This window comes from Zingiber officinale, chromosome 8B, assembly GCF_018446385.1.
Source record: "Zingiber officinale cultivar Zhangliang chromosome 8B, Zo_v1.1, whole genome shotgun sequence".
Lineage (NCBI taxonomy): Eukaryota > Viridiplantae > Streptophyta > Magnoliopsida > Zingiberales > Zingiberaceae > Zingiber > Zingiber officinale.
In genome coordinates, this window is record NC_056001.1 from 75982792 (window position 1) to 75992462 (window position 9671).

A 9671-nucleotide genomic window follows, 5' to 3' on the forward strand; every position below is an offset into this window, starting at 1 on the left:
TTTGAGATCAAACCTGCAATTATATCTATGGTGCAGCAAAATTAGTTTGGTGGAGGACCGCATGAAGACCCGAACCAACACTTAGAGGTCTTCTATGAGATATGCGGGACAATGAAGATGAATGGTATTCCTTCAGAGGCAGTGCACCTACTATTATTTGGGGTTCTCTTTGAGAGATAGAGCCAAGTAATGGTTTAATTCTTTGGCTCCAAATAGCATCACCACATGGGAACAATGCGAGCAACAATTCCTTGATAAATTCTATCCTCCAAGTAAAATGGCCGATATGAGGAATCTTATTGCAAGCTTCAAGCAAGCGGACTCTGAATCTTTATTTGAAGCTTGGGATAGATACAATAGTATGCTCAGACAATGCCCACACCATGGTTTGGAAAGGTGGTTGGTGCTACATACGTTTTATAACGGCATTAATTATCATACAAAAGTGTCCCTTGACTCAGCTGCTGGAGGGGCACTTATGAACAAGAGTTTGGATGAAGCCGAAGAGATAATTGAGAGCGTAGCACAAAACCACCATCAATGGGCTAATGAAAGAAGTGGTGGCTATTCTTATATGAACCCAACAACAAAAGCATCAGAAAAATTTGATGTTGATGCAATGACCTTATTGGCTGTAAAATTAGATGCTCTTACAAAAAAATTTGAGAATATGGGAGCTAGCTCAAGTACGGTCAATGTCATTGTGTCTTCTTGTAAGGTATGTGGAAGTTCTGAACATTCAAATGACTCATGTCCATTGGGGGCTATCACTGCACAAATCAATCAATTAGAGCAATGTGATGCAATCATGGGTTTCAATCAAAGGCAGAACAACCCATACTCAAATACCTACAACCCTGGATGGAAGAATTATCCTAATTTCTCTTATAGAAATAACCAAGATCAAGGACCATCCATGGGGGCAAGACCTACTTTTCAATCTGGGCAGCAAAATTTTCAGCAATAGTCTTCTCAAGGCTTTCCTATGTCTAAAATTAAAAAGATGTTTGAAGATATTATGTCCACTCAGAATGAAATGAAACAAGACATTTTAAAACTTACTTAGAGAGTGGATAATTCTGAAAGACATCAAAAGATTATGGAAAGTCAGATTGCCTAACTAGCTTCCTCATCTTCTAGAGTACCAGGACAATTACCTGGCAAGCTTGATGTCAATTCTATGGAGCACTGCAATAGAATTGAGCTTAGGAGCGGACGGACCTTGGGAGATCCCCAAGTGACTGCTCCAAAAGGGATGCACACTGAAGAAGTGCTCTCTCCTCAAACACCAAATTAGATTCAAGACAATGAGGAGAGTACCACTAAGGTTGAAGAGACTCTTCCACTTAACCATCAAAGTATAGCAGTCCCTTTTCCTCAAAGACTTATTATGTTAAAGAAGGATGAAGAATTTTGCAAATTCTTGGAGAAGGTAAAAGGAATATGTGTTGAGGTACCACTCATTGATGCAATCCTTCAAATGCCCAAGTTTGCCAAATTCCTGAAGGAGATCATGTCGAATAAGAGAAGGAAAGGAGACATAGAGACCATTACACTTACAGAGGAATGCAACGCTCTTTTTGAAAAGAATACTTCCCCAAAGTTGAAAGACTCCGGAAGCTTTTATATTCCTTGCAATATAGGAACTGAATTTATTGAGAAAGTTTTTTGTGATTCGGGGGCAAGTGTTAGCCTCATTCCTTATTCTATTTGTAATAAATTAGGTCTCAAAAACTTTAAACTCACTACCATGATACTACAACTTGATGATCACTCCTACAGGTACCCTATGGGTATCATTGAGAATGTGCCGGTAGAAGTAGGTGGGAGTATAATTCCCACCGATTTTGTTGTGTTAGACATGGAGGAGGACCCAAAAATCCCTATCATATTGGGAAGACCATTCCTTGCTACAGCAGGAGCTATTATTGATGTTAAAAATGATAAACTTTCTTTGGTGATTGGTAAGGAATGGTTGGAATATGATTTATCTAAAGCCTCTAACCATGTCTCTTCTCTCTTAAATGCTTGTAACAGGGCAAGCATTTACAAACTGGAGGAATGGAATTTCCATCCTCATGGGAGGCCACCAAACGAAGAAAATAATATGGTGGAAGATGTTGGGAGGAGACCTCCCAACAAAAGTGAAAAATATGTCTGCCCTCCAAGGGCAAGGAAAAGAGAGGATTAATCAAGATTGGTCGAGCTAAAGACCTTAAACAAGCGCTTCTTGGGAGGCAACCTAAGGGTTCTTTTTAGTTAGATTCATTTCATATTTTTATTCTTCATTAGTAGTGTTTTTACTTGGTTTTTGTTTTGTTTTCAGGTTGAAATTTCACCTCCATGAGCTGGCCATGACTTCTTCATGGGCATGGAAGTGTTTGGAGAGCTAGAAAAGAGGAGAAGCATCAATTGGAGCAAACAGAGCATGGTCGTGTGCTGTACACGGCCAGGCTCATGGTGCAGAGAAGGGAGATGCTTGAGTCGTGTCTACATGACACGGTCGTGTGGAGTCTCCAGAGAAGAAAAGGTGCATGGCAGTGTCCCATACACGGTCGTGTGAAGAATCCAGAGGAGGAGAACTTCTCGGTCGTGCCTCACACACGACCGTATGAAGGAACCAGTGCCGAAGCATGCACTAGCCGTGTCATCTGACACGACCGTGTGCTGATTCCAGAGAAGGAGGCTGTTGAGGTCGTGTCCCAGACACGGTCGTGCGTGGACACCCGAGAGGAAGAAGTACATGGCCGTGCCAATTGGCACGACCGTGTGACTCAACCCGAGAAGGAGAAGGTAGGGGCCGTGTAGATCTACATGACCCATGTGGAGAAATCTAGACCAGGCCGTGTCTCCTATACACGGCCAGATCTAGGCCGTGTCCCCCACACACCCTCCTCATCTCAACACCCTCTTCTCTCCAAAACTCTTCTCTTCTTCTACCTTTCTCCTAAACCTTTTTAGATCTAAACCTAAAACCCTTTTCTTCTCCACAAACTTCACCTAGATCTAGATTCTTCTTTTCTCCTAGATCTAAGATCTCCATTTCCCTAACCCAAGACCTTGTTCTTCGAGACTTATTTCTTCAAGATCTAGTTCCTCCAACCTTAAACAGTACCTTTCACCACTCAAACTTGACATTATGTCCAACCTTTTGAAGAAACTACGCAAGGGAGGTGGTGGATCAAGTGGAGACAAGGGGAAGGAGCCAAGCAAGGATAAAGGGAAGCAACCGATGCAAGGCAAAGGAAAGAGGACCTCACACAACGAAGGTAATGACAATGAATTTAATATTGTATTTAGAAATGATGATCAAATTACTAGGTTTGTAATTATTGTCAATAGAAAGATTGTGTGTACTAGGTATATGGACCCAACCGTTTTAGATATGATGAGAATTAGGGATGATATAGATTGGATGATTGTGTTCTTAGATTGGAGTGATATGTTGTACACACATCTACCTACTTATCCTCGCCTTGTTTTGGAGTTTCTAAGTTCATTAGATGTCCATTTTTCCAATGAGGATGATTTTGTTGGAAAGATAACCTTTAGATTAATGAATCAAGAATTTTAATGGATATTTAGTGATTTCAATACTTGTTTTGGATTGTCTATTGGTAGCTCTCGGAGGTTTGACTCTAGGTTCAATTGGAACAATTTTTGGAATTCTATCACCGGACTAGATCATCCTTATGAGCCCTCTAGAGTCAAGGCTTCTCACATGCAAAACCCTGTTTTTAGATATTTACATCGAGTTATGAGCAAAACTATCTTTGGCAGGGGGGAAAGTGATGGAGTTGTTAAGAAAGTAGAACTTTATTCTCTATGGGCTATGCTACATAAGGTTGATTTTGATTCTGGCTTCCATTTTTTGCAAACCTTAGTGAGAGCTGCAAGGGCATCTTCGGGATCAATAGTTCTTGGTGGTTTGATTACTCAAGTAGCCATTAATTTGGAACTTGATTTAGATGAGTTGGAAGTTATACATGGCAATGATATGATCGACATGGATGCATGTCTTGCTATGAAAATGATTGTTCGAGATGAGAATGGTTTCACATTTCCTAGGAGGAATGGTTTTCCTTTACCTCTTCCTTGTCCTTCTCGAACTTCAATTCGTAACCCGACTAATTAGGTAATCACTGATGTAGACCTCGAGAATGTTCCTTCCATATCCGGAGACATATAGCCACACATTGAGCCCTCGACATCTGGATACCCACAGCCATCTGGTCACCCGGATCCTGCTAGACATTCTTTTGCCTATAGTACGGGTCCCTCCAGATTTGACTCTTCTGATTTTCGTACTTCTCTAGAATCGCTTCATGAGAAGCATGATGCCCAACGAAGAATGTTGGAAGGTCGTTTCTCTTTATCAGATAATCAATTTAGAGAAGTATAAGAGCACTTTCAATCCACGAGGAATTTTCAAGGTCAAGTGGCTGAATTTGTCCAGGATTATGATACGGATCAAGCTAGAATTAGAGATTTTATGCAAAGCATGAGTGTCACTAGCCAACAAGTAGATGCTTTATTTGAGTAACATATAATCCTGAGCGAAACTCCAAGTTTCCCTAATTTTCTCATTGGCCAACCACGTCGTAGGCATCCTTTTTCTCATCCTCCTCCACCTCCACCTCCACCTCCTCCACCATATTGATTTCATCAGGACGATGAAAAGTTTAAGTCTGGGGGGGTGTCAAACCTGACTTTTCTTTTTACATTCTAGTTTCCAGTTTTTGCTTGTTTTCATGTTAGTTATTTTTGCTCTGCATTTTATTTTTGATTGTCTTGCTTGGATTGCTTGTTTTGATAGTCATTTGACTATCTTTTGAAATCTTGTGGCATACATCTTGAGAACATCAAAACTTCACTTATATGCTTTCTTGTCTTCAAGATTAAATGTTAGCATGTTCATTATCTAGATTCATGATGCTCAAATGATGCTAGTAGTATGCTTAATATACCTCTTTTCTCTATCTTGGGTAGCATGAAATAAGCTAAGCATCTTAGGGAGATGAGTTTTAGTCTTGGCTTGACCTTAAGGATCTTATCTTCACTTCACTATGCTTGATGCTTGAATGGTTGATATCATTGAAATAGTCATGATTCATCTTGTTTGTTTAGTATTTGGTTTCCATGGTGATTTCTCAAACTTCATTTTGGTTACTGGATGAGGCTCAAATCATGTAAGTTCATTTGGAAAAGTCAAAATATCCCAACATTTGTGCTAAAAGTACAATTGTGAAATAAGATTTGCACAATGCAAATACTTATGAAAAAAATGTGAAAAAAAAGTGAATAAGGGATATAAAAAATAGTTATCGTGAGTGAAATCTAGCAAGTCACCCCTTTGAGACAGAGTTAGGTTACTGGGGAAATGATTGCTAGCTTCTCTTGAGATTGAGCATGCCTTTGAGACCTTGGGTTGATTGAGAAATATGAACCAAGTGTGGCAAGTAAGTGCCTATCATTGGTTACTTGTCTATCACCGGAAACATTAGGAATTCAAACTTGATGACGACTTGACTAAGACATAGATTGAAACTTGAAGAGTTTTGAGTTGTTTTTGCACCGTGCACAGGGTACTTTTGGTTGAGACAAACTTAACTTGTTTTCATGATCATGCTTACTAATGAAACTTTTTGATAGAGTTAGGAGAATATATTAGGGATATGAGAGCATTGTAGAGCATATGAATTTAGATTGCAGCATTTTGCTTGAGTACAAGCAAAGGTTTAAGTCTCGAGGTGTGATGTGCTTAGATTATATACACTTGTTTAGCATATTTTGATGCACATTCACATACTTTGAGCATGCTTGATCTATGTATTTTCGTACTTCCAGCTTTCCTTTTTAGCATATTTACTCTCTTTGTTTGGAGATAAGCTTTTGTGCATTTTTTGTACGTAGGAGTCGAATTTGGTGAAGGATGCGTGTTCGAGGCCAAATCTGTTAGCAAAGCGATGGAGGAAGCCATGATTCCTGAACCACAAATGGCCCTGCCATGGGGGTTTACCCAGGCCGTGTGGAGATGAGAGGTCGTGTAGCTGCAGCAGAGAAGGAAGATGACTTGGCCGTGTGAACCTCACACGACCGTGCCAAGCTTTGGAGCCCAATGAAGCCTAGGCCGTGTACCTCACACGGCCATGTCAGTTTTCCAGAGACTAGAGTGTTGGGTTTTTCGGGCTGCAAAAACTGCTTTTTGCGTTGCGGAAACCCCGAAATTCCCATGCCACCGGATCCGTGCGAAAATTAAAATTTCGTAAAAACTTTCACGAACGAGTTTTCTAAGCCTAGATCTACTTTAGATCTACAAGATAAGAATTTACCCTTGATGCGAAGCCCTTCGCTTAATCCCGCTCATCCAAGGTTCGCTGGATCTCGAGAGTATTAAAGTAGATACTCCTCTATGTGTATCCACATAAGCAAGAGATGGAGAAACCAAACAAAAAGGTGTGCTAGCACCTTTGAATGGTTCAGCCAAAGAGGACGAGAGGGAGAGAGGTTGAGAGCTTGAGGAAGAAGAAGGAGGTTTCAACACAAAAGGAAACTTACACTTGAATTTATGTGGCAGGCCACATTTAGAGGGATTATAACCTCCATGGAATGCCAAGAGTCACAACTCTTGGTAACTCCCATGAGGTGGCATCTCACTTAAATAACCATGATGATGTGGAGCATCATCATTGGCCCACTCTTTGCCAACTCACCAATGAGGTGGCAAATGGTCAAGTCAAATTTGACCCTTCATCTTCCTCTCAAGTCAAGTCAAACTTGACCACTTCTCTCCCTTGGTTGATCCAATCTAACCATTGGTTCAAGTCAATTTTAATTTAATGAATCTCTATTCATTGAATTAAATTAATTAAATGAGTCTAAGTCCAAATTAGACTCACTTAACACATGAACTAAATTGAGTCTAACTCAATTAGCTCAATTTGGATTACTCTTAATCCATTTGGTTCATCACATGAACCTAATCCTTTAGGTTCATCAAATGAACCTAATCTCCATCTAATTGCCCTTTGTGTGTGACCCTATAGGTTCTTATAACATTGGCAATGCTCCTAAACCCATTTAGAAGCATAAGTAATGAGCGGTATCTAGCAACACATCATTACTACCCAAGTTATAAGAATGTTGAGATCCAACATCACCTTGTGACTACTAATTGTGACTCTTCACAATATATGACAAGTGTACTTCTATCCTAGACATCTAGATTGATCAATGTGAGGCATAGACCGTGTCATCCTCTAATCAATCTAAATCTTGAATCCCAAGTAGACTCACTCAATCAAATGAGCTCAACATCTCATATTGACTCATTTGGGCATGGCCATGCACTTAGTGGTCTCACTCTATCAAGAATATCGATGTCTCTCCCGTCATATAGGAGAGATAGATCCCATTTACATCACTCACATCCCTCCGCTTAATTTGTTACATACGCAATAATCGCTTAATTCCACCCAGTTATGGGTGACGTTTGATGAAGCCAAAGTACGTAACTCTTTATGTTGGGAACCATGTTGACTTCAGGTCCAAGGACTAGTAGTCATACTAATAGCCACATGAGAAAGTATATGACACTCATATTGTTAGTTAGAGCTCTAGAGCTAATCAATTGATGATTATATTATGGACTTGTTGTATCATATTCTTATATAAATAAAGACATTTGTTTTTGGTTATTATACTTACTTATATTGGTGCCAAATAAACTAAGTATAACAGCATCCTTGAGTCGAAGGTTCTCACCTATATCAATCGGTTAGTTGAACCAATAGTTAGATGATATAGGGAACACTACTCTTAATCATTCCTAGTCGAGTATTAACATTCAGGGACAATGTTAATGCAATAAGACTAGTATGTAGGTCAACTCGATGACTTGATCTCACAAGTCATGGATATAGATATATCACGTTGATACATGGGTATGCATTGGAGAATGCATACTGAATGACCCGCCATAAGAAAGTATCATGGATCGTTATATGAGTGTCATATACTTTCTCATGTGGCTATTAGTATGACTACTAGTCCTTGGACCTGAAGTCACCATGGATCCCTACATAATGAGTCATGTACTTCGGTTTCGTCAACGTCACCCGTAACTAAGTGGACTATAAAGGCGATTACTGGGTATGTAACGAATTATGCAGAGGGATGTGAGTGATGTAGATGGGATCTATCCCTCCTATATGACGGGAGCGACATCGATATTCTTGATAGAGTGAGACCACGAAGTGCATGGCCATGCCCAAATGAGTCAATATGAGATATTGAGCTCATTTGATTTAGTGAGTCTACTTGGAGATCAAGATTTAGATTGGTTAGAGGATGACACGGTTTATGCCTCACATTGATCGATCTAGATGTCTAGGATAGAAGGACACTTGTCATATATTGTGAGGAGTCACAATTAGTAGTCACAAGGTGATGTTGGATCTCAACATTCTTGTAACTTGGGTAGTAATGATGTGTTGCTAGATACTGCTCATTACTTATGCTCTTAAATGGGTTTAGGGGCATTGCCAACGTTACAAGAACCTATAGGGTCACACACTAAGGACAATTAGATGGAGATTAGGTTCATATGATGAACCAAGAGGATTAGATTCATGTGATGAATCAAATTGGATTAAGAGTAATCCTAATTGGGCTAATTGAGTTGGACTCAAGTTGATTCATGTGTTCAATGAGTCTAATTTAGATTATGACTTATTGAATCAATTTAATTAAATGAATTAGATTTATTATATTAAATTGACTTGAATTAAATGGTTGGATTAGATCAACCATGAGAGAGATTAAGTCAAGTTTGACTTGACTTGAGAGGAAGAGGAAGAGTCAAGTTTGACTTGACTTTATGCCACATCATTTGTGACTTGGCATTAAGTGGCCAATGATGATGTGCCACATCATCATAGTTAACACATGTGTGTGCCACCTAATGGAGGTTACAAATTCCCTTTGCTTTAATGTGGCCGACCACATTAATGAGAGGAGTTACACTTTGTTGTGGCCGGCCACTAAGGGGAATGAATGAGATTCATTTTAATTCAAGGCATTTTTGATTCCATCTTCTTCCTTGCTCTCTCTTCTTGCTCTCCCTTTCCTCATCTTGCCGAGACCTTCTTGGAGTGCTAGCACACTCTAAGGTTCTCCCTCCATCGATTTGTTTGTGTGGATACGCATAGAGAGTTGTCTACCTTGACAACTTGAGATCCGACATCTCCTTGGACGAACAGGACTCATGAAGGGCACGCTACGAGGGTAAAACTCTTTAACATATAGTTTTAGTGTAGATCTATAGGTTGGTAAACTCGTACTCGTAGTTTTTTGAAAGTTTTATTCTTCGCACGGATCCGGTGGCGGGGTTTCGGGGTTTCTGCGACGCGGAAAAGCGGTTTTCGCGGCCCAAAAAATCCAACAGTGGTATAAGAGCCACGTGCGAAGACTTGTACAAGTTTAGTTTGTATTTTTATGAAAAATATAGATTCTGTAACATTCTGTAATTTTAAGTATTTTATGGTTTTTATGGGTAATTTTCTCGTAGAAGTGAAGCACAAGTGTTTCGACACTTGTAGGCTTCGACTACCGAGAAAATTTTTCCGAAACGGCAAGGTTTCGCCCCAAAAATTTTTAGGACAGCGGGCAAA

The 9671-nt window shown here is 39.8% G+C and overlaps 1 non-coding gene across 1 annotated transcript; it reads right to left on the reverse strand.

Annotated features, from left to right (window-relative positions):
- Positions 1–283: 283 nt before the first annotated feature.
- LOC122018322 lies at positions 284–390 on the reverse strand. The gene has a single exon (XR_006121737.1). It is a non-coding gene; the product is annotated as a small nucleolar RNA R71 (small nucleolar RNA).
- Between the last annotated feature and the right edge of the window lie 9281 nt (positions 391–9671).